Source organism: Balaenoptera musculus, chromosome X (genome assembly GCF_009873245.2).
Source record: "Balaenoptera musculus isolate JJ_BM4_2016_0621 chromosome X, mBalMus1.pri.v3, whole genome shotgun sequence".
Classification (NCBI taxonomy): domain Eukaryota; kingdom Metazoa; phylum Chordata; class Mammalia; order Artiodactyla; family Balaenopteridae; genus Balaenoptera; species Balaenoptera musculus.
This window is the reverse complement of record NC_045806.1, coordinates 14,420,996-14,442,879: the sequence shown is the minus strand read 5'-3', so window position 1 is coordinate 14,442,879 and position 21,884 is coordinate 14,420,996. Positions and strand designations below refer to the sequence as shown.

The 21,884-nt window shown below is 42.4% G+C and overlaps 1 protein-coding gene and 1 pseudogene across 3 annotated transcripts in view; one reads left to right on the top strand and one right to left on the bottom strand.

Moving 5' to 3' along the window:
* The window catches only part of RAI2 (retinoic acid induced 2), a 402,071-nt gene that overhangs the window by 258,569 nt on the left and 121,618 nt on the right, over positions 1-21,884 (top strand). For 2 of the 3 annotated variants that reach the window (XM_036841004.1, XM_036841001.1), the window contains one exon: positions 14,503-14,551. The exons of the other annotated variant lie outside the window; for it this stretch is intronic. The gene's annotated coding sequence lies outside the window, so the exon portion shown is untranslated. The remainder of the gene's footprint in view (positions 1-14,502; positions 14,552-21,884) is intronic. 3 annotated transcript variants of the gene reach the window in all.
* On the bottom strand, positions 9,933-10,681 carry LOC118888949 (annotated as a pseudogene).

The window sequence follows — 21,884 nt, the reverse complement described above, 5'->3', positions numbered from 1 at the left end:
TAATAATTCAAAAGCAGCTGATGGAACCTTTCTCAACTCTTCACACAGCCATAAAAATTTGACCATTGAATTAAAATCAAATAAAAATATCCAGGGAATGTAATGCCTTGAAATATAGAGCATTTTTTATCTGTAGAAAGCTTCCACAGCTTTAATTCATTATATCCTAACAGGTTTCTTTTTTCTTATTTAAAAGATGCCATAAGGTTATGATACCAAGTCATAAATAATAAAACAGTGTTCAGTTTTGGTTCATGTAACGTCGCTTTGTTTCCCAATTTAGCATCAATTCCTTCTAAATCATAGCCATATACATGCATTAATACTATCACATTTCCTATGCCTACATATAAACAAACATAAAACCACTTTAACCTAGAAAATGCGCTTGGATTTATTCATATTTTGACTCCAAGCTTCTCTGTGCTCTTCACACTTCGGGGTTTTGTTTTTTGTTTGTGTCTCTCCCATTTTCTCATCGTAAACTGAAAACCACATCCATCCACTGACAGCTTGATGCTTTTCCATCAGGTCTGCCTCCTTTGCAAGGGGCTGGCGATTTGAGAGGGACTGTCTCAATGCTGGACTCACCAGGAGTCCATTTGTTTCTCAGGTTGAGGACCTAAGGTACAGGTCTGCCTCCCTTTACAAAATAAAGTTTCTCTGACATCTGAGAATGGAGAGGAACTTAGCGCAAGTAATGCTTACCAGGTATAAGCACTGGGAGAGTTACACTCCTCTGCCAGTAGCATATCAACGTAGAAACTTAGCTGTGGTGGTTTTTCAATGATTTACCACCAAATGCATGCACCTGAATTACTAAACACACAATGAATAAAGGATACTCAAACGCAGTGTTAAATGACAGAGGCTATAATATAGCTATGAACAAATAGTAAGCAATATCAACAGAGCCTGCCATGTAACTTAATTTTAAAAAGTGATTTGGGATATAATATGACAGTTCTGACTTTGCCAAGAAAGGACAATTCAAAAGCAACCTGACCATCAACCATTGGACTCAATTCATCAAAGAAAGGCCATTTGAACAGTCAAACAGTGCCAGAAGTAAGGTCTTTATCAGTGCCTGAAAATATAGCAATGCCCTTCTAGAAAAGGTGGGTCTTTATCTCAGTGGGACCCAAGTTCTTGGAGAAAGGGATGGGTGAGACCAACTGTCATAGGGGAAAGTAGAGACTTCACCCTAAGCCCCAGCTTTTGATTGGGGGTCTTCTACCTGAGAAGCTATGAGTTCCTGCCGAGCATAGCAGTTTGTCTTAATCCAGAGACAGAGGTCCTCTTAAGTTGCCAGCACTTTGCAAAGCCTCTTTATTCTGAATTTTTATAAATTACTTTTCTCTTTTGAGGTCTACTTACAGGAGAGTGCACAGTTCAGTGAATGTTTACCTATGTCTACACCTGTGTGACCTCCATCAGATCAAGATACAGAACATTTCCAGAGCCCCAGAAAGCTCACTCTTGCCCCCCCTCAGCCAGTGCCCCAGGGTAAGCACTATTCTGACCTATAGCGCCATAAAGTGGAATTGCTTGGACCATAGGGTATATGCACGTTTAGCTTTAATAGGTACTGCCAAAACTTTTGCAAAAGTATTGAACCAATTTACAATCCTAACCAATCACTTTTTTTAAAATTAATTAATTAATTAATTAATTTATTTTTGGTTGCGTTGGGTCTTCATTGCTATGCACGGGCTTTCTCTAGTTGCGGCGAGCGGGGGCTACTCTTTGTTGCGGTGCGCGGGCTTCCCATTGCGGTGGCATCTCTTGCTGCACTTGTTGTGGAGCACCGGCTCTAGGCACGCGGGCTTCAGTAGTTGTGGCCTGCAGGCTCGGTAGTTGTGGCGCATGGGCTTAGCTGCTCCGCGGCATGTGGGATCTTCCCTGACCAGGGCTCGAACCCATGTCCCCTGCCTTGGCAGGCAGATTCTTAACCACTGCGCCACCAGGGAAGTCCAACCAATCACCTTTTGTTTGCCCAGATTTTCTGCTGTTAGCACTGAAAATGCTGAACCACACTTCTCTTGCTAGTTGCTTGACCTAACCTGTGACAAGTTTTCATTACCCCCGGGTTCTTAATGGTGTACAAGCCAATATGGCTGTCATTTGTCATTTGCTTGTGGTGGCAACAGCAGCATGAGCAATATGGTGGCACACTATGATTTCACAGTTATTGTGGGTGTTACTGTGGATTTCATGGTAACTCTCCACAAGACAAAACAAGGTCATCTCAGTAAATCTCAACAAATTGTGATCTGTGGTGCTACCTTATGAGAACCCAAAGCCTGAACTACTTCTTCTGTCTCGCAGGCAAGCAGATGCACAATTCTCAAAAGTCCCCCAAGAGCTGTTTGGAAAACAGTGGATTTTAAAACCCAGAAGGAGTGTGAGAGGAACCCAGGGGCTTTGCCAGTGGAGTGTCATGATTCAGGCCCCATTTGGAATCTAAACCAGCTGATGGTGTCTCTTTACTTTTTTGGGTTTTTTTGTTTTTCAAAATTATAGTTAGGCTTAAAATTTTGCGTTTCAGCTTTTATTCAGTTAGTCTTGGAAAAATGTGTACTTTTAAAGATCTGGGGGCTTCCCTGGTGGCGCAGTGGTTAAGAATCCGCCTGCCAATGCAGGGGACATGGGTTCGAGCCCTGGTCTGGGAAGATCCCACATGCCGCGGAGCAACTAAGCCCGTGTGCCACAACTACTGAGCCTGCGCTCTAGAGCCTGTGAGCCACAACTACTGAAGCCCACGCGCCGCAACTACTGAAGCCCACGCGCCTAGAGCCCGTGCTCTGTAACAAGAGAAGCCACCGTAATGAGAAGCCCGCGCACCGCAACGAAGAGTAGCCCCCGCTCGCCGCAACCAGAGAAAAGCCCGCACGCAGCAACGAAGACCTAACGCAGCCAAAAATAAAATAAATAAAATAAAATAAATAAATTTTAAAAAAAAAGATCTGGGCACAGCTGACAGAGACTGTGTGACACAAATATTCTGTTTGGTATTCATGTCATAGACTATTAGTGCCATTTGTTCAGAATTTGGTTTTATTTTAAACATTGCTCAGGGAAAAAAAAAGAGACAGCAAAACACCAAGTGTAAGTTTATCTGATCCGCTAACAATGTTACATTTAATCGAATCCTTTTCTAGGGATTTAGAAATGAAATAAATATATAAATGCCTACCAGAAAACACCTCTGCATTTTCTTGCTGCTGACCAAGCTAAGACTGCATGCCCAATGACAGGAAATGTTATCTGAGGATTGCTTTATAAACAGCCAGTGAAAGGGGAAGATGGAAAGGGGAAAGCAGATGAAGCAAGACTGGCCAAATATAGATAATAGTTGAAGCTGAGTGATGGGTACGGGGGTTCATCATACTATTCTCTCTACATTTGTGGGTTTGAATTTTTCATAATGAAAAAAATTTAAACTATGTATCAACAATAACAAAAGCAGTCAAGTTAATAATATTGAAGGGGTATAGAGCTGTAGAATAAGCAGAATTTTAAAAATAATTTATGGAAATATGAACATGGACTGGCTATTTGCTGGTGTTAAGGAATTATAATCATGGTATCGTGGCTATGTTTTTAAAAATAATCCTTATCTTTTAGGGATATGTCCCGAAATTTTTGTGAATGAAATGATATGATGTCTGGTTTTTCCTTCAAGATGATATAGGGAGAGGGCAGGAAATGGGCGAGATTGGCCATGGGTAAATGGTCATTTCTTGTTGACGGGGCTATGGGGGTTCATATACTGCTTGAGCTACCTTTGTATACATTCAGAAATAAAGTAAAAAGTAATTTATGCGTATGAATTCAAAGAAAACAGATTAGTACTGTGAAATTGCAGATTTGTTTTTTTCTTCATCCTTAGGTTATAAAAAGCTTAACTTGAAATGCTTTAATGAAACCAGCTATTGTATAAAGCACCTCTGAAATTATTCTTTCATTTGGGGAATGCATTAAAACCAATAAAAATTAAAAGTGCAAGTCCAAACAAAAAGGTAATTGTAGGGTTCAGATAAACATCACCCAGTGGACTAACAAATTCCCATGGTTCCAAGGTTACGGTGCAAAGCTGCCTGGGGAGTAGGGCTTCTGGGCCTCTGTGGCATGGCCATTGAGTCACCAGTTGACAGGCTGGGTAGGGCAGAGGTGAGACCCAGCTGCCAGATGGTGCTTCCCCAACCCTGCCTCTTCTAGAAATTCACAGACCATTGTATGAGGAGTGACCTTCTTTTCTGAACCTGTATCAGAAGCTACAGTCTGGCAAAAACATTGGCCCATATGGAAACTATGGGACTGAACAACGGTGCAGTAGTGCAGTGGTTAGGGACACTGGCTCAAAAGCCAGACTCCCTAGGTTTAAATCCAGAGCTGTGTGACTTTGGGTAAGTTATTTAACCTCTCTGTGCATCAGCTTCCTCATCTTTAAAACAGGAGTGATTATAACAGTGCTCCATCCCATGGGGTTATTGTGAGGCATAACCAAGGTCAAGCTCTTAGGACAGTGCCTGTTACGTGGTAAGTGCTTCACAAATGATAGGCATCATTATCATTATTCGTAAGTGGATCTGTCCTAAAACATCCTTGAATTGTGATCTCTTTTCCCATAGAACAGCAGGCAAGCGCTCAAACAACTAACAGCCATGCCTCCCGTTCTTTTTACCCACATACTCCCAGCCAGAGAGGAAGGAGTGCTTACTGCAAGGAACTCTGGGAGTATAGTCTGAAGGAGTCCTCTTCCAAGTACAAATCTCTTTAAAGTTTAATGTTTTCACTTAAAATCCCCACAGATTTTTGCATCCTGCACCATAATATAGCAGAATTGAGAGTCAGGAGAGATGCTTTGTGTTCAGCCCATGGCTTTCCTGGTCCTCTTGATACGCCTCTCAGTTCGAGAAGCTGAGACATTTAGAGCCATTTGATTTAGTTAATTTCCCAGATCCTCCTCCCAGACATCTGGTGTACTTTCTACCAGCTTCTCCTTAATACCACCTTCCATCCTCCGAAGGGCACTGCCTAGCTTTTTACCTGATGGCCTTTTATGGTCAGGGTACTGGGTCGCATCTCCTCCTGTCCTGGTTTTCACTGCCTCCTCTGTGACTGTTGACTCAGTCCTTTTTGAAACTCACTGAGTTGGTTTCTGGGACATCACTGGCTTCAGGATCTTCTCCTACTGCTCTGGCTACTCCTTCTCCATCTCTTTTGCAGGGTTGTCTTTTTCTATTCATCCCCCAAGTGTCATGCTCTGAGTTACAGGCCTTGGCTCAGAAATAGACATGTAACCCCCAGTGTACCAATCATAGTCTTCAGTGAGACTTTTCCACTGGAACTATCAGAAGAACCAAACCAAAAGCAAACCTCTGCTGAATTGTTGAATGAATATATGTGAATTGGGGACTTTGGGGTTGCCAGGGGCCATCAAGCCCAAGAAAGTCCAAGAGAGGAAAAAAGAAGACGGAAATCCAATACTGTCATTTAAACCTTTGGATCCAGCTATGCTTGAAGCTGGAGAAACAACCCTGAACTTTTTGGTGTCCTCAGCCAATGAATTCCCTTACTGGGTTTTTTGTTGTTGTTGTTTTCTTGGTTTTTTGTTTTTTGGGGGGTTTTTTTTGTCACATACAACTACCCATATGCTCATGACTCCCAAATCTACACCTGTGGCCAAGGCTTCTCTCCTGAGCAACAGACTCATAGAAATAACATGCAGTTAACCAACCCTCACACAGATGTCCCACAAGGACATCTCAAACATAACATGTTATTTGCTAAATATCTCAACCCTAATCACACTATAAATTTATATTTGTTAATGTTTTAAAATCTTCCACCAGAATGTAAACTCTATGAGGACAGGAACTTTGCTTGTTTATTCACTGTTGTGTCTCCAGCACCTAGAGGAACACACACACAGTAGATAGTCAATAAATATTTGTTGAATGAATGAATGAGTCAGTAAATGAATGAAAGCTAGGAATTTTCCTTGACTCCTGTCGTAATATCATCTACCATACTCAATCAGTTACTAAGTTCTATAGATTTTGACTCATGAATATCTCAAATCTCATATCTGATCCTGTCACTGCATCCTACTGCTTACTTCAAGCCCATGTTGCTTCTTGCCTAGAAAATGGGAAGTCTCCTAATTCCTATTCCTGGCTCCAGCCACCCTCTACATAATTACCAGGCTCTTTCTAAATTAGAAATCAAATGCTCTGGGCCTCTGCTTTAAATACATCAGTGATACTGCAGAGTTTTTCTGGCTCAAATCTTGGCTCCTGCCTCCCTTTCCAGACTCATCTCCTGGCTCTTTCTTCATACAGCTAATGCCTAAGGAAGAGGGAATCACTTGGGCTCTCCCAAATTCATTCGCACATTTCCTGCCTCTGCATCTTTGCACATGCTGTGGTCTCCTCCCATGCTCCCGTTTTCACCCTCTTGATTATCCTGCAAAATTCATGTCCTGTCCTTCAGAAAGCCTTCTCTGGTCTCTGTCTCCCCGTTCTGATTTAGAAGTCCCTCCTCTACGTTCACAAAGCTCTCTGTACACCCCTTTGTCTACCAAAGCACTTATGTGGCGCAGACTATTTTAGTGCTAACTAGTATCCATATTTTACTTTTTTCCCCTTGGGCTCACAGCTGGACTACATTTCCCAGCATCCTTTGCAGTTATGGGTGGCTGTGTGACTGAGTCCTGACCAGTGGAATGTGGATGGAAGTGATGTGCACCAATTCCCATGAATGGGCCTGGCCCATTAAAACCTCTCACATGTGGTCCTCCTTCTCTTTCCCGTCAGCTGAGTAGAGAGGACTCAGAATGTTTGGGAAGGAGGAGCCTCAAGGTGGATGGAGCCACTGCACAGTTCTGCAACTTGGCTACCTTGGGGTCAAAACCGGGAAATAAAAGAGGAAAAAAACCAACAACAAGAAATTCAACATAGTACTGACTTCTTCAAGTTTTATTTCCCTCTCCAATCTGCCTGCTATTATTTTATTTTCCAAGTCCTCAGTGAACTGTGGTCGTAGTTATTTTTGTCTCCTGTCCAGAGCTTTCAGATGTAATCAGTGGGGCAGATAGAATGTAGAGGGCTTATCCATCTTGGCCAGCACCCTGCCCCCCTTCATCTTGTTTTTGTATCCAAATTCCTGTTTGAATACCTGGTTCATAGTTGGGACCTTAACAGTGGTTTGCTCGGTGGACTTTTAAATTATCCAGATTCATAAAATCAACTATGGCATGCTCTTAGCAGAACAGTATTTCTTATTCTGTGCTTTACAATTTATACAAGTGTGAAAATGTTTGAAACGGTTCTCAGGAGAACTGCAGATGTGATTAAGGATGGAAAGTAGATGCTCCAAAGAGAGGTTACACTATGTGGTATTGATATTACTTAACTTTCCTGGTGGAAGAAGAATAAGTAGTGGTAATTTTACATATAGATCTTCAAATTAATCAAGGAAGGAAACTTGCAGATCACTCTTCCGTAAACTGTGGCATGTTTCTGGTACCTTATATATGTATATTAAGCAGAGATAAGAGTTCTGTACTCATATGTATGTGCAAATTGAGAATCTAATTTGTAAATTTTTGATTCCCTAAAAAATAACATTTACAACTCCTTATTGTTGTTTATTATAAACAAATATATCACTCAGTTAACACATATTTGTTAAGACCTTCTACATGCAACGCTCAACGAGGGTTAAAAGAAGCATAAGAGTGAACTCCTGATTAAAAGAATAATGAGAAACTCCCAGTGATGAGAACTTGACATTTTACAAAGCACTTTTATTCTTCTTATCTAATTTTTTCCCAGCGAGGTGGGTTTTAGTCCCATTTAAGAGAGTCTACAGAGGCTCAGAGAGTTTGAGGAATCTATCCGTGATCACATAAGGGCAGAATTGAATCTTCTACCCAGGTCTCCTGGTTCCAATTTCTGTTCCCTTGTCATTATATCTCAGTCTAGCTGGGGAATAAAATATACCATCCATGAACAGTTATCCAATGGTTCAAGGCAGGCTATGACAAATGCCAGCGGAATGATCAAATATAGCAGGGAGCACACTCTCCTACCTCCCCTTCCTAACTCTAGTTAAGGAAGGCAGCATTCTAGAAAGGGTACCGTTGACCTGATTGGTTAACTTTGAGCACTAAACTCGTAGTTGCAAATGTTCTTACCAATCCCAGTGAGGTTATTTTATTCAGGATATAATAAATAAAGAGTGCCAAGAAAAGACTGAGAGAATACCTAAGCCCAAACTGTGAGAATTAGGCACCTTTAAGTCAAAGTGTGTATATAGCAGACTATAAATAGTACACAAGGTGGTTCCATATTCACTTTCAATCCTTCCTCACCAAGGAACTATGGAAAGCTTTAGCTAATCATTTTCTTCTTTGTAAGTAATTATGTGTATTTTAAAATTTTAGATATCAGATTAAAGATGTGCCAAAAGAAAACTAACCTAGGGGGAGAGTCAGTAAATGGAGGATTACCTGGAAAGGGGCATGAGGGGCGATTTGGGGGTGATGGAAATTTGCTATAGCTTGTTTTCAGTGGTGGGTGCTCAAATGTCTACAGTTCACATGAAAGCAACCCTTAAGATCTGTGTATTTTATTTTTTATTAACTACACTTCAATTTTTTTTTAAATAAATAAATTTATTTATTTATTTATTTATTTTTGGCTGTGTTGGGTCTTCGTTTCTGTGCGAGGGCTTTCTCCAGTTGCGGCGAGCGGGGGCCTCTCTTCATCGCGGTGTGCGGGCCTCTCACTGTCGTGGCCTCTCCCGTTGCGGAGTACAGGCTCCAGACGCGCAGGCTCAGTAGTTGTGGCTCACGGGATTAGTTGCTCTGTGGCATGTGGGATCTTCCCAGACCAGGGCTCGAACCCGTGTCCCCTGCATTGGCAGGTAGATTCTTAACCACTGTGCCACCAGGGAAGCCCCACTTCAATTTTTAAAATGTGGAAAAGAGTGTACAGTTTCTCAAAATTCTTTTAAGGGTATGTTAGCAAGAAGTTTAATAACCATTGTTCTAGGCATATGTGGAATCAATCTCTTTTTTCAAGATTCTTACTCTTTCTTTAGATTTCTCAGAACCATGTAGCTTGACTGTAAGGTAAAGTCATCAATAGCATGTCACATTATTTATGTTTTTTGATTATTACCTTTAGTGTTTTTCTCATAGCCACCTTGGATTTTTATGCCTAAGGACATTCTCCAGCGGAATAGAAGAGAAGTGTGGGGAGTAAAATTAACTAGGGAAAAGGTTAATCTTCAGAGAGTTTGGTCAATGAATGTATTTTCCCGTTTATCTTTGTAATTGCTCCCCCCCCAGAGCCTTTTTTTGAAGAACAATGTAGTGACTAAAGTAACTTCTCATGTAAATGGAGTCCCCAGATTGATAATCTAGTTTTTTTTTTTATTTACTTATTTTTATTATATATATATTTTATTATTTATTTTTGGCTGTGTTGGGTCTTCGTTTCTGTGTGAGGGCTTTCTCTAGTTGTGGCAAGCGGGGGCCACTCTTCATCGCGGTGCGCGGGCCTCTCACTATCGCGGCCTCTCTTGTTGCGGAGCACAGGCTCCAGACGCGCAGGCTCAGTAATTGTGGCTCACGGGCCTAGTTGCTCCGCAGCATGTGGGATCTTCCCAGACCAGGGCTCGAACCCGTGTCCCCTCCATTGGCAGGCAGACTCTCAACCACTGCGCCACCAGGGAAGCCCAATAATCTAGTTTTAAAGAATTGCTCTTGAATTCCGTGTGAATTTAGAAAGGAAAATGCATGAATTGCATGAACCAATGAACGATGGATGACGCCCCACGTCACACTGAGTGGAGATGCTCAGTACTGATGATTTTATCCTGGCCTGCCCCTGGTAATCATTTCTCTGCAACCCACCGATTCAGCTTGGCCATAAAATCTTAATAACCAGCGGAATCTTCTTGCAAAGAGGGCGTGAAGCCCCAGGCTTCTTTAATCTTCTGGTGCTGTGACAAGTGACAAGGTGGCCTGTGCTTCCATGAATAATATTCCCATCTCATGGGTGCTTCTCACCCATGCTACACAGCTTCAAGAGATTGCTCTCTGCTCCGAAAGGCCGCCTGATTGTTCCCCTGTGCTTGAGATGGTCTCTGGGCTCTCAGAACTGTGAGCCAAATCCGAGAATTCCTCTGAGCTACAGAGATCAAAAAGTTTTGTGTTGTTCTTCCTTTTTTATAAGATCTTTGGCCGAAATGGTTCTTTGGCAACAAGGGACATCAATTCCTTCCTTTTCCTGCTTTTCAGGTGGGGCAGTGATAACAGGAATGATGAGCTAATGGGTTCACTTGGCACAGTTTGAATACTGATCTTTCCTCAGGGCCCAGCGTGGAAACACCTCTCATTTGAAGAGTTTGATTTCTTGCACTCAGTAACGCTACCACTCATCCTCAGAAGCAACTTCTCCATCCGTGTCAGTACATAAGGATGTAGCGTCCCCACGGTCATTTTTTTCTATTTCCATTACCTTTTGTCACTTCCGTTCCATATTTTTTTTTTACTTGTTTGATCTGTATTAGCAGCTTCCACTTTTATTCCAGCATTTAACTGCTCTAATACTGACTCATTCAAAATCCACACGTCATCCTGAGTGCCTAAAACAATGTAGGACATATCTCCCTCTCTAGGATTTCTGCATGTATGTGGTAAGGTCGGCAGCATAGGGATACCAACCTCTTCGGTTTTTTTCCTGGTGTTAGAACTTTCCTCTGCATGTTGCTTCAGTTGGTCTTGGCTTGGAATATCCACACTGTAGCCCTGGAGCGGTGGTGACAGGATTCCTTCTTAGCTTGTCATAGAAAGGACTTGGATATTTCACAGAGAAGTGCTGATGTCCAAGTAGTTCTCCTGAAAGATCTCCACCACGGGATCCCTGAGCCTGCTTCACCAGTATATGCTGACCTGGATATTGCCTGACCACTTGAACAGTGCACGTGTCACCTTTGTACCTGCCACCTGCAAAATCCTCAGAAGTGGCAGCTTTATTGTACCTGTTGTACACAAAAATCAGTCTGATCGATTTGGTCTGGAGAGAACCTGCAAGCACTATCAGATGTTCAACCCTGAATGGAGATGGAAAATGCTGTCATTTTGGCACTGAGGAAATTGCAGTCCGTTGACCCAAATGTCCAGTTACTCCATGGTTTGCTTGCTGCACCTCCACTGCATCTGGAGGGCGTCAGTCATGGGTCCAAAGGCTTCAGCAGTATTTCCAAACAGTGAGCAGCTGAGGAGTTTTAAGAGACACTTTCTTCCCTGAGACAATCTCTATGCTCTTCTGTTCTGGGTTGAATAGCATCCTCCCCCCAAATTCATGTCCACCTGGAAACTCAGAATGTGACCTTATTTGGAAATAGGGTCTTTGCAGATGTAATTAAAGATGAATCCATCCATACTGGACCAGGGTGGGCCCTGAGGCAATGACTGGTGTCCTTTTAAGGAGAGGAGAGGACACAGAGAGACACAGAGTGGAAGGCCATGTGATGATGGAGGCAGAGATGGGGTAACGTGTCTGTAAGCCAAGGAACACGGAGGATTGCTGGCGACCACCAAGAAGCCAGAAAGAGGCAAAGAAGGATCCTTGCCTAGAGCCTCCAAAGGAAGCATGAGCCTGCCGACAATGCGAGCTTGGACTTCTGGTCTCCAGAACTGTGAAAGAACACATTTCTGTTATTATAAGCCACCCGGTTTGTAGTACTTTGTTGCAGCAGCCACGGAAAACAAATATCTTTTCTTTCACTGTCCACACTCTGTATCATTTGCAAATTCTTCTCTAAGTCCCACAGCAGCAAGAAGAATCTTAGTGTTGTGGTTCAGTGTGGTGATTCCGAAGCCAGATTATTTGGGTTTGAATCTTGACACTACCATTCATTAGCTATGTGACCTGGAAACTTACCCCACTGCTCTGTGCCTCAGTTTTTCTGACCTGTAAAATGGGAGTTAAATGAATGAATAATGTTAAAGGTTAGAATAGTGCCTGGCACATAGGAAACGCTATCATGTGTTTGTTATACGAAAAAAAAGTCTGTTGGACTGAAATGGCCACATGGAAATGGGAATGGTTCCATAGAAGAAGAACTAGGACATGAGCTTGAACTTCAGAAATTAGGTAAGGTTGGTCAGAGGCCACCCAGTTGGGAGAAACAGTGTGAGCAAAGGCTTGCTGGAAGTGTGAGGCAAGGGGGCAGCAAGACTCGATTAGAACAGGACTTCTCACCCTTTTCTCCGTGGTGGTCAGTGGCGAATCTTAGAATATTTGCATACACATGGGGTCAGTGAGGCTGCTTGCAGCTGGACCCTGGAGGTCACTGACCAAGTTCCTGAGAGCTGAGGGGAGACAATACCTTGGCACATCTGAAACCCATTCCCAGCACCTGTGGGAAGCTCAGGATTTGAGCAGCACTTCCCAAACTCGAATGTGCATTCAGATGCAGATTTTGACTCAGTTGGTCTTGGGTGGGGCCTGAGAGTCTGCACTTCTAACAAGCAGGGGATGCAGAGGCTTCTGGTCTAAGGACCACCGCTACTCCAGAGGTGGTCCATGAACGAGCAGCACCAGCAAACCCTGGGAGCTGGTTAGAAATGCTGACTTTCTGGCCCACCTCACCCCACCCCAAGCCTGCTGAATCAGAATCTGCATTTTAATCAGGTCCTTAGCTGATTAATTTGCACATTAGCATTTGAGAAGCGCCAAATTAGAGGACTGGGCTTGGGGGTAGCCCAGCTTGCTAGAGGGGAGGACCTAGCCACCTCGGTTCTCAGACCCAGCTACGCAGTAGATCCTTGTGGGCGGCTTTGAAAAATCCCGAGGTCCAGATCAGAGTGACTCAGTTAAATCGAAATCTCTGTGAGTGGGGCCCTGGGGAATGGGTATTATTTTTCAAACTTCTTGCGTGATTTTAATGTGCGCTCAGGGTTCAAGAACCACCGGGCTAGGGAAAAACCCCTAAGTAGGGCTGGAAAGAGAGACTGAGGCCATGCAGAGTTCTTGCCGGGCTTCAAGGTCCTTTTCCCAGCAGAGCACAGCAGTTTGAAGGCGTGGATTCTGGAGCAACGAGGGCTTGCCTGGGTTCAAATCCTGCTTTGTGCCACTTGCCAGCTGTGTGATGGGCAAGGTACTTAACCTCTCTTTGCCTCTGTTTCTTTACAATGGGGCCGATAGTAACAGTAACTGTGCCGCAGGGTATTTGTGAGGATTAAATGAGTTGGGATGTAGAGCGCTCATTACAGTGCTTGGCACACAGTCAGTGCTATGGAAGTGTTTGTTTATTTAAATACACATTTTATTCTTCCTGATGGAGAATTGTGGAAGGTTTCTCACTTTCCTGTTGCCCTACCCCATCCTTGGTGCTAGGTTCTTGGGCAGCAGTCACACCTCTAATTAGGCGCTCAATAAATGTTTGAGGAATTCATGACTGAATGGTTACAATGCCCCCTTGTGTATTCAGTGGGAAGAAGTAACAAAACATACGGTTGGTTCTCCATACTAGTACGGACAGTGTGACCAACTGTTCCGGTTTGCCCAGGAAAGAGAGGATTCCCTGGGCATGGGACTTATGGTCATAAAACTGGTGAAGTCTGGGGAAAACTGGGACAAGTTGGTCACCCTCAGTATGGGTACCACCCAGATGTCCATTTCCTCAAAATACTGTTTCCAGGTAAGCATAAGGAGAGACTCCCAAGGCTAACTCATTTATGTGCACGCAACCAAGGCAATGGCAATTCGCTTCCTGGCCATTGTGTGTGTGTGTGTGTGTGTGCACGCGCGCGTGTGTGCGTGCATGAACGCACCCACATACACACATGTACACCAATAATAATAATAGCCAGAATATAATGACAGTATGACGCATGATATGTGCTGCAGTGAGCAGTTCGCATGCTTAACAGGGAGCCTCAGATGGCCTAGTTCACATCCCGGTTATGCCACTTAATGGTTTTGTGGTGATGGGCATGATTCTTAGCCTCTCTGTGCCGCAGTTTCTCCATCTGCAAAATAGAGATAATACTATTACTCACCTTTCAGAGTTGTTAGAGTACATGTGTTCATCCATGTGAAGCATTTAGCAGAGTGCTGGGCACTTCCTAAATTTGATCGATGTTAGAGATTATTACTATTGCTATCATTAACAGTACCAGGCAACCTGCATCCCTCCTCTGCTTCTCTCCCTTTCTCACCTCCCAATTTCTTCCCTTTGCTGGGAGCCCACTGCATCCTGCCTTCTGTTTCCTCCCCCTGCTCTCTCCCTCCCCCACCAGAGGGGCCATCAACACTTTTACCCTGCTTAGATGAACAGAGCCCCCAGACCATGCTCAGACACAGAAACTGGACACAGCCGTATGCTGTATGCCACGACAGCATTATGAATCTGTGTTAAGCCTCATTAAATGAATATAGACAACCAGTACACCTATTTTTCTCCTTTGGTTGGCAGATCAGTTAAGAAATAGATGGCAGTGGATGCGAACTTCAGCAGACATGTGGTGAGTTCTGTCCCTACAACCTTAAAGACGAGATGGAGAATCATAAGCCGATCACTATTAAAATTAAGTTATTAACGTTTAAAGAACGAGCAAGAGTGCTAGGTAATGTAGGCTTCTGGTAGAGCAGTAAGACATTTCTCAATCTTATCCCATTCACTGTTTCTCACCCATACTTTGGATGAAAGTATAGAAGATACACATCAGATATGCAGGAGATTAGAAATATAACAAATACTTTTAATGGAGTGTAGGGATATGAAAATATCAGGACCCTTGAAGCAATGGGTGAGATATAACCAGATGAAATTAACATGGATAAATGTAAATCTTGTGTGAGGGTCCAAATAAAACCCCACTTGGACGTATATAAATTAATACATATTATTACATTATATATCATGTAATTAAAACATTAATTTTTGTTATTGTATTATAGTTATTATATTACTATAATGTTAATATATTATATATAATTATATAATGAATAATATAATGGCATATATTACTATATATGTATAGCTTATGATATTGCATATCCTTTGGACCGAGAAATTCTACTTCTAGGAATTTATCCTAAAGAAAAATTATATGTGTGTGTGGGTGGAGGGAATGGTAAAGAGAAAGCCTAGAAATAAAGTCAGTGCAGAACTAATAATAATATTAAAAAATTGGAGAGTAGCCTAAATACATGTTAGTGGGGATTGGTAACTAAATTATTGTAAATGTAAACAAAAGAAAATGAGGCAGTTCTTAAAATTGTGCTTTACCAACAGTATTTCTCCAACTGGGATCCAAAAACCTTATGCATTAGAGTTTTCTGGGATACTGGTTAAACATACAGGTTCCTAGGCCCTCCCCAGAGTACTAAATGAGTGTCTTTGGGGGAGGATCCAGGGAAATACGTTTTTAACAAGTGCCCTAAGATAATTCCAATACACACTTAGAATCTGAGAATTACTGTAGAAAAGAACATTTAATGGAATAGGAAAGTGTTCATGATATAAGTGACAAAACAAGTTCCAAAACAGGGTGATCCCTTTTATGTAAAAATACTTATTTGTATAGAAGAAATTATGGAAAGATAAAAGCCAAAATGATAACCATGATTAATTTAATGTTATATGGCATTAATAGAAAGACGGTGTGCTGATGGAGAGTTCCACTTTATTCTGCACTTGTCGTATAATACCTGGAATGTTCCATTTGAGGAGGTAAAATCTATTTAGATTATAATAGTATTGGATGTAAGGACAATGGAGAGGAGGAGTCAAAGATGGATCCAAAGTTTGGAAGAATGGTCATGCATCAATGGAGCAAGGACGTCACAAAGAGAAGCTGGTTTAGGGAAGAAAGATGAGTTGGTTTTGAACATGGCAGGTTTGAGGTACTGGTGGCACATCCATCAGGAAACAATCAAAAGGCAGCTGGAATTCTGGGTCTAGAATTCAAGAAATTGAGTGGGGCTAGAGATGTAGATTTAAAGACAATAAAAGTTGTAGGAGTGGATTAATCAAGGAGGAAGATCAGCTAGAGATAGAAGTGGCTAGAGATCAGCTCCCTAGAAGATGCCTTTGATTAGTGGAAAGGAAAGGAAGAAAAGCCAGTAAAGGAATAAAAGAGAACATGGTCTGAAAGGTAAAGGGTGAACCAGTAAGATCCAATGTCACCAACCATCCCTCAGAGGAAGGAGTTTCAGGGAGGAGGAGAAGGTCAAAGAGGATGAAGGCAAAGAGTTGGCCACTGGACTGGACAACTGGACAGTGAGGGCCTTCTGCAGAGCTGTTCTGGAGAGCAGTGGCGTCTGTAGCCTGGTGGCGAGGAGTTAAGGAACAATCAAGTGGTAAGGAAGGCCCGAGAGCTGGTGCAGTCGTCGCTGCATTTTTAGGGCATGTAGTAGCCTCTCCCATTGTGGAGAAATGATCTCATGGTTTTCATGCTCCTTTCAAGATGAAGCTGGGACCATTTCCCCCAGCATTCTTTCTCCCAGAAAAACTGAACTGGAATTTGGGTTGTTTGTCCTTTCATGGAACTTTCAGTCACTGGGTGCAGTATAATTTTTTTGAGAGATAATTTGTATTTCCCCTCCCTGCATTTTTCCATTTCTTTCCCCACTCTTCTTTCTTGTCCTGGTGAATGTTTGGGGCTGGACAAAGGGTAGAAGTTACTTACATTTTCCTTCCTGGCATTTGTTTCAAAAAGCCTGGGTCCCTCTAGGGAATTGTAATGGTGTCCTAGAGTATGAGACAAGAGAGAGAATAGTTTTGAGGAGAACAAGAAGGATTTCCATAAGACTGAAAAGAAATTCCTCTGACTTGGAACAGGAAAGGTGTCTGAAAGCCTGGCGAGCCACAGATCCCTATAGTCTTCATCCTGACAGTACCAGGAGAGCAGGCCAATTTTAGACAATAGAGCTGAGGGAGGGAGGACCAAGGCCTAGGCTCCCAGCCAACCAGGGATTCCCCAGCCCCCAGCACAGACAAGAACCTGCAGTCTGGGGCGCTGAAGGGGCCCTATGGGCTGGGTCTTTGACATCTTGATGATACCTCTGTACCTCCCTGAGATTCAGAAGGTCACCCTGATATCTTAGCACTTTCTGAGACCCAGAACCTTGACACCCCGGAAGAGTGGGGGAAGAGCACTCAAGAATGTTTGGGATTGAATTTCCTGCTTGGCAGGACAGAGCTGGTCTCTTTATTAGAAAATAAAGACATGCAGTGTTTCTTGCTCACCTGAGTTTGTGCATGGAGATTTGTGTCTGCTACACAGGAAGAAATCAGGCTTGCATCCTCAAGCAAGGTGAGTGCTTTCTTCACCTGGGAAGAAAACCAAGGTGGTGGAATGGGGATCTCTAGATGATGTGACAATGGTGTATAGGTGGTCGCCAGTTTGGTAGGATGTGTGAAGGAGGATAGAAAACAGTGACCCCATTGCCAGAGAAAATGGGTCCTAGTCCATCCCTGCTGCTTGAGCATCCTACAACTTTGGCCATATTTCATCTCCCTGGGCCTCAGTTTCCTCATGTGCAAAACGAAAGCATTAGATTAAGTGAATGCTAAGGCTCCTCACACATTCTGAGAGACCGTTTGGCTTGGTTCTCTTCTTTCTCAGGGTAAACTTTCTTATCTCTAAGGAATGAGGTGGATTAAACAGTCCTATAGCCGCTGAGCTACAGTCAACTTAGCCTAGCACTCGTGAGGAAAGCAGCAAACTGGGACAGCTTGCATTACTGAGGAGGCTACAAGTGTGTATTTTAATCTGCACAGCTCTGGGATTTCAGATGTGGTGTATGAGCCCCTCCACATTTAATTGAAGGGGGCAGAGGGTGATGAAACTACCAAGTTTGCTCTTTAAGGTTGGGCCATCCAGTGAAGATGGGTTTGCATACTAGTCTCAGAAGGCTAATTTATCACTCTGGAGAGCAATTTCTCATTAACACAATGTCAATACTGCTGGGGATTGGCTGGACACCTTTGGAAGAGGTTAAATTACCTTTTAATCAGTGTATGGAAGAACAAAGCTTTGCTCCATCATGGCATAGCAGCCTTGCTAATTTGACAACTTATAAAAGCCAAGGCAGTTCTAACTATACTGGTGTGATATGACCAGGATTATTTCCAGAGAGGCAGAAGACAGGAGAGGAGGGTTTCTGTGGCTGTTATCCAAACTGGCATAATTGATGTGGGTGCAGTGGGTTATAGCTAATGGTCTGTGTTTAATTATGGAGGCAGTGACACAAGGGCTGGAGAATGATAAGGCACTAACCAGATGATGTACCACTATTTCAGTAGGAGCTCGCTGAATAGGGTCAGTAGAGTGGTAAGGTGGTCTAAATTCCATGTTTCTCCTGGGATTTGGGCTTGGTCTCCGAGAGGCACAGGGCTATATCCATAAGATGTGTCCAAATTCACACTGAAGAGGTCTCCTAGGAGAACAGTCAGTCACACAGGCCCCAGATGAAAGTGCTTTGAAATCCACTGCTCTAGGAATTCATTCCTCATTTAAACCAGGATCATTTGCATTGATACATTGATATATATCTAAACCTCATCAGCCACAGTGGAAAGATAGGGCTTTTCATCTTCTCTCATTCCTCAGAGCAATAAAACAACAAACAATTCTTTATCCACTAGCCTGAAAAGTAATGACAATAACTGTTGTCAAACTGCATATTATCCACCATATCCATTATCAACTTTTAGCAATAGAGCCTTCAGGTTTTAGCTGGACACATGGCTGCCCAGCCAGACGACATTTCTGAGCCTCTGTGGCAGTAGCGTGAGACCATGTAACTTAGTTTTAACCAATAAGAAAGGAACAGAAGTGATGTTCCTCCACTTATTCTTTTCTCCTTCTTGTGGGTAAGAATGAGTTTGTGTCAGGTGGTGGTTTACTTTCTTTTTTTTTAAACTTTGGGTTTATTTATTTATTTATTTATGGCTGTGTTGGGTCTTCGTTTCTGTGCGAGGGCTTTCTCTAGTCGTGGCAAGCGGGGGCCACTCTTCATCGCGGTGCGCAGGCCTCTCACTGTCGCGGCCTCTCTTGTTGCGGAGCACAGGCTCCAGACGCGCAGGCTCAGTAGTTGTGGCTCACGGGCCCAGTCGCTCCGCGGCATGTGGGATCCTCCCAGACCAGGGCTCGAACCCGTGTCCCCTGCATTGGCAGGCAGATTCTCAACCACTGCGCCACCAGGGAAGCCCGCTGGTTTACTTTCAATCTAAAAGATAAGAAAGGACTTATCTTTTACATTTCCCAAGGTCATCTAGGGACCCAGGTTCCTTCTCTGTTACTGTAACAGAGAAGGAACCTGGGTCCCTAGATGACCTTGGGAAACAAAGTCATCCTACCTCCATCAACTGCCTACAAGCTTGGACTTTTATGGAGAACTAGATCTTCTATCTTATTTAAACAGCTGCTATTTTGGTCTCTATTACAATAAATACAGTGATTTACATGGGTAAAGGACCTTGCAGTTTGCAGAGCACTTTTTTATGTTTTATCTCTTAGCTTCACAAGACAAGCAGGTGGAGTAGACAGATGGGGAAGTGGTCAGAGCATCTACTTGACAAGGAGGGAAACTGAGGCTCAGAGAGGCTGTAACTTTTGTCCTCAGTTACATACCTATGCAGATATGGAGCCACATCTTGAACCCAGGTATTCTGACTCCTTCTCCAGTGCTCCTTTTACTATAATATTGCCTCTTGGTCCTTGGAAACCTTAAGACATAGTCCGACATGTGCATGAGAGGGGAATCTCCATTTATTAAAACTCTTGCTGTTTGATGGGTTAAGCATCTCCATCTAGCTCTTCTCCTCTCCTTCCACCTCCTGCATACCATGCCCCAAACAACAAAAAAAGCAAAGCTCCATAAAACAGGGTTTTTAAAAATGGTTGATGGACTTGCTTAATATCAGAACTGCCAAGCTTCTTGGGGGAAGGGAAGTTGCAGTGGGAGGAGTATTTTATCAATGACATTGTTTAGAATTGTCAGCACGTGGGGTAATAAAAAGCAGAACAACTTTTAGTCAGTTTTATTATTGTTTTTAAATTCTCTACAGACATTCAATTGTTTTTAAATTCTCTTTTTACCTGTACCCCATTTTTGCCTGCACCTTGTATGGACCACTTCTATCATCCCCTCACTAGTATGCCACAAAATAATAGTAATGAAGGAAAGCAAAATCATAAAATGCAAAATCCAATTGACTCTTGCCGTGCTCTCTTTGATGTGTATACATGTCCAGGAAATGGCTGGAGTGTTTGTAACAATTGTTGCCTGTTACATTTAGAAGAGCTTCTGTAAAGAAAAGGAGAGCTTGTCTGTTTCCTTGGGTTTTTCCTACCCTCTTATTTCCCTAGTTACAAAAGTTGGTTCTGTGCATTTTTTTAAAGCTGGCGTCTTGCCCAACTCAGATTGATTATAAAGGTTGGGAGGGACAGTTGAGATCTGCAGCTTGATTCCCCAGTAAGTTGGCTGTTTTGAAAGATAGCATTGACAGCCGAGACAGCCTGCAGATGGGAAGGCAAGTCTGGAGATTCCCTTGTTTATTACGGAGCCACTGAATGACTCACTAGGTTGGGCTCTTCCTTGGAGGAACACAGAAAGATAAGTGCCTAAGTGCCTGGGAGAAATCAGCGGAAAGGTTCTTTCCTCAAAGGCTTTACAGTAGGGTTGCCAGATTAAATATAGGACACCAGTTAAATGTGCATTTCAGATTAACAGCAAACACTTTTCTTGTGTGTAAATATGTCCCGAAATATTTCATGGGACATACTTATACTGAAAACACAGGTGCTTAGTTACATTTACATTTCAGATAAACAAGGAATAATGTTTATGTATAAGCATATCCCATGCTTTTAATTAAACATTATTTCTCATTTATATGAAATACAAATGTTTTATAATTAATTATTCATTTTATTTTTTTAACTTAAAATTTAAAAATTTTAATTTAATTTTTATTTTATATTGGAGTATAGTTGATTTACAACACTGTTAGTTTCAGGTGTACAGCAAAGTGATTCAGTTATACATATACATATATCCATTCTTTTTCAGATTCTTTTCCATGAAATGCACATTTTAACAGGGCATCCTGTATTTTTATTTGCTAAATCTGGCAGCCCTACTTATAGAAATCTAGCAAGATTTTATGAAATGTTCTCTTTCAATTCAGGAATAGCCAACATTGTTTTTCTCTTAAAGGATTATGTAGGCTGTTGGTTTTATTTATTGGCAGAGTGGAGACATACAGGGGAGAAGGTCAAGGGGAAAGAAACTGGAGTGGAAGGCAGGAGACTGGGGTCTGAGTCTTGTTCTGCCAGCAAATGGCTGTGCGAAGTTGAACAAGGCACTTCACCTGTCCGAGCCTTAGTGTCCTAAAAGGAGAGGATTGACTAGTCCTTCTAAGGATAAGATGATTCCATTGTCCTATGTCATTCCCTATGTTACAAATATTATGATGGAATTCATTTTCCCAGGCGATGATACAGGTTGGCACTGTCCAATAGAAATAAAATGCACATCACATGTGTAATTTTAGATTTGCTAGTGGTCACATTATAAAAGTAAAAAGAAACAGATGAAGTTCATTTTAATGATCTATTTTATTTAACCAATTATATTAAAATATTATCATTTTAATATGTAATCAATATTCAAAGTATTAATGAGATAACTTACATTCTTTTTTTTGTACTAAGTCCTCAAAATCTGGTGTGAATCCTTACAGCACACCTCATTGTGGGCTAGCCACGTTTAAAGTACCGATAGCCACATGTGGCTACTGTACAGCACAGGTATAGGCTAAATAAATAACTAGATAGATAAGTA